Below are 3,512 nucleotides of genomic sequence, written 5' to 3'. Positions count from 1 at the left end.
TAACTCTCCCTTAAAATTCACGACAGCTAAGGTTTGATCTCAAATATTGTATTCTCATAACAAGACGCACAATAATGATGCTGCAGATGTTTTTTTTCACATACTGTTGGACAAACTGCATTGGGATATGTTAATTAAAACACTAGTGTTACTTGTTTAATCATTGTAAAGTTATGCAGTTTTCATAGTCTGCTCATGTTAAATTGATCATAAATTAGTATGGCCCTTACCACATTTCACCAATAAATAAAGAGATAACGTCATTGTTTTGCAAGAAATTAATGACGTTGCTTTTCATTAGACAATATAATAATGACGTCGTTGTTAAGTGACAACAATATGCCGTTTGACGATCGTGAAACCGATAGAAAAAATACATTAGAACGCCACCAAAAAAATCAATTTCATAAACCGATCAAATATAGATGAGTAATAGTTATTCAATCCGCACATTATAATACTTAGACAGAGAAACATCCACAGTGTAGGTTCAAACATGTAATTTACTTTATGTTTACTTCTTTTCGCAAAGCGTTTCTGTATGTCACATGGAGGAACCCTCATACACGTTAATTCGGCGCCAGAGAACGAGTTCGCACCCTTCAAGGTATGGACTTACGAACTCTTTTCGAACAGAGCATGCATGTCTCAGCCTTGCCCTGTAAAAACGTAAGGAAGACATTTACGAATCGTTGCGAAAGGCGATAGAATAAAAAGACAGTATCAGAACTAGTATCCCTATCAATTTATATCGTGTTGTAAGACAGTATAACAAAGTTACGAAAACTGTTAATGGATATGTATTTGCAATATTATTGTACAGGGCGCTATTGGTTGGGACTTACCGACAAGCCTGTACGGGGATATTGGAGATGGGTGGACACAAACACAACTGCTACGTTCCTCGGTACGCGTGTATTTTTTATTTGTTGATGCCACGTATACAATTATATTACAAATAGACCACTTTTTTTATTCAAGATTAATTTTCGGGTTTAAATATGTGTATCGTAGACGCTGGTCATAGCTGGTCTAACAATGTCGATTGGGTTATAAACAAGGCTGGGCCCCAGATGAGCCGGATTGGTCGGCAGGAGAGTGTGCTGTATTTAAAAGCCAGAAGGACTTCCAATTGGCAGACTACACATGTTCCTATAATGACGTCATTCCGCTATGTGAAATAAGGTTTGTGAACCAGTTAAGGTTAGTATATGTTAAATGCAATATTTCATTTGCATGTAATTGTATGTTCAACATCGCGAATCCTTATATACTTTTTATGTGTTATTTCGTGTTGCATGTATTGTCATGTGTTGTTTAGGTATTTGGTCACCTGAATAAGTAAAATAAAGGAATTTTGGGCGTAAATAAGAATGTTTCATCTGATATTATATGCCGGAGAATAATTATTGTTGACTATTATTATTTTGAACATGAATCATAGTAAATCATGTATTACTAAAATTACTCATTATACGTGTGTACGATGATATTCTTGGATCGTTAACCAAGATAACTTAGTGCCTGCACAAGTAAAGTTTTTTGCAACCAACGAGAAACGCATGCGAGGTCACTATAACATGTATGTGATCGTATTTTATACATTTGGCACAGTTTAAAAATATAAAATGAGGACTAATTTCAGTGTTTGAGATACGAAATTTTTATTTGAAACTAAACAATTAACGAACATTTCAGTTGGATTATTTAAATGTAAACAATAAAATGTATTTCATTACAGCGGCGAATAATCTGATGGTGTTGTAGTTGAAATATACCCACAGGAGAATGATACATTGCGTGATGGAAGAGACAATTTGTAAATCAGTGAACACAAATATCCGTCCCAGCTTTGACATTTGTTTTTGAAATGGTAAAACTTAACCTGTGTTCCTGTATTGGTGCATTAATCGAGAAATAAAAGGTTCGAAATGCATATGATGTTATTTTGCTTTTCCTTTCTACTTTATATTGTTAAATGCGATTCGTCCACTTTATGATTCATACCCGACTATGGTTATAAACACAAGTGCGATCATTTAATTGATTAACGGTCTTAGAAAAGTAATATGTCGAGCGGCGACAGCTCTTTATTTGTGCCTAGGACAAGGTGCCTGAACCACGTGACTTTTTCGGCTATGTGTGGGACAATCGGATGTAAACAAAACGTCGCTTCAGGTAACGTTTTTGATAATTTCTTCATTATTTCAAAACCATTTTCAAAAAAACAAAGACTAGTGCCCGGTCATTGTCAAAAGACACAACTTTGGTAAGTTTGCGCTAAATTAATTAAGTAATTTTTACAAAAAGTGCAACCGCGCACTTGAAAACACACGAAGTGAAATGCTATGTGTGGTATATTTTTTATTCGATCAACAAAAACGTTGATTACAATGTTGTCGAGGGTTTAAAAAATAGAGCGGACATTGTAATTCTTCATAGAGAAGCTACATACATTGTATGTTTGCGCAAAAACATCTGATTGTGTGTATGAAAATGTAATGATGCTATGTGTGGGACAAATTTTTTAAATGCTATGTGTGGTATACAAACTAAACTAGGGAATCGAAAGATTGACATTAACGTCAATAATATTAAAAGTCTGTCTGAATAACAAACGTTGGTCAATAAACATTGTTGGTAGTGTTTTGCGCGCCTTAAATATGATAATCCTACGTTCATGTTACTCGAAATTATCATGATTGTCGATAACTTATATTCATATTTTGTTTACTTTTAGAATGCCATTTGTTTGCGAACGGTGTGGCAGAGAGGTCAAAACACGGTCGGGGATCTCCTAACACAAAGCCACCCACGCACGGACAGGAAAATAGTTCCGTTGGGCAAACTTTTTCTTGTTTTTATAAAATTGATTGTTACAAAATGTTGAATTTTTTGTGAATTGTTAATGCCAACTAATGCACTTGTTGAATACACAAAATCGTAAGTATTGTTTGTGCAAGATGTCATGTAAATATTGTTGCAACAAAACTACAAAAAGTGTTAGTTGTGTGTTTTTTAGCAGGAATGTGTAGGCATTTTTGACTGTAACGATGGTTATTAAATAAGCATAAAGAGATCATACAGCATTTTGAAACAAATAGACACTAGGATCAATAACATTTTTTTTCTGGAAAATCACGTATTTGTATCTAAATTCTATTGAGCTATCTGATATATCACGCATGCTATTTTTTTTAAGTTTAACAGTTTATTTCATTTGTATTTTGTTCTTTTCAGGGAGATTAAAGTATTTTTGGAAGCACCTTCAAGAGACGTACTGATATCTTGATCAATTAAAAGTTGTTATATACAAACATGTATAGTAAATGTTCCAAAGTTTAAATGACTGTTTGTTTTATTACCAGATGGTGCAAGTATTGCAGGGAGAGAAAACAATCAAAGTAAACATTACATAAAAATTTGATATTTCAACAAATTTAACAACATTATATGATTTAATGTTAATTACTTGGTGCAGTGGTAACAAGATCTTGCAGCGCCTTTTCATG

The 3,512-nt window shown here is 33.7% G+C and overlaps 1 long non-coding RNA gene across 1 annotated transcript; it reads left to right on the top strand.

The window, feature by feature from the left end:
* The first annotated feature begins 338 nt into the window (after positions 1 to 338).
* LOC127845624 (uncharacterized) lies at positions 339 to 3,512 on the top strand. The gene is made up of 3 exons (XR_008033287.1): positions 339 to 907; positions 1,062 to 1,185; positions 1,742 to 3,512. It is a non-coding gene; the product is annotated as an uncharacterized LOC127845624 (long non-coding RNA).

This window comes from Dreissena polymorpha, chromosome 9, assembly GCF_020536995.1.
Source record: "Dreissena polymorpha isolate Duluth1 chromosome 9, UMN_Dpol_1.0, whole genome shotgun sequence".
Classification (NCBI taxonomy): domain Eukaryota; kingdom Metazoa; phylum Mollusca; class Bivalvia; order Myida; family Dreissenidae; genus Dreissena; species Dreissena polymorpha.
This window is presented reverse-complemented; position numbering and strand designations above follow the sequence as displayed.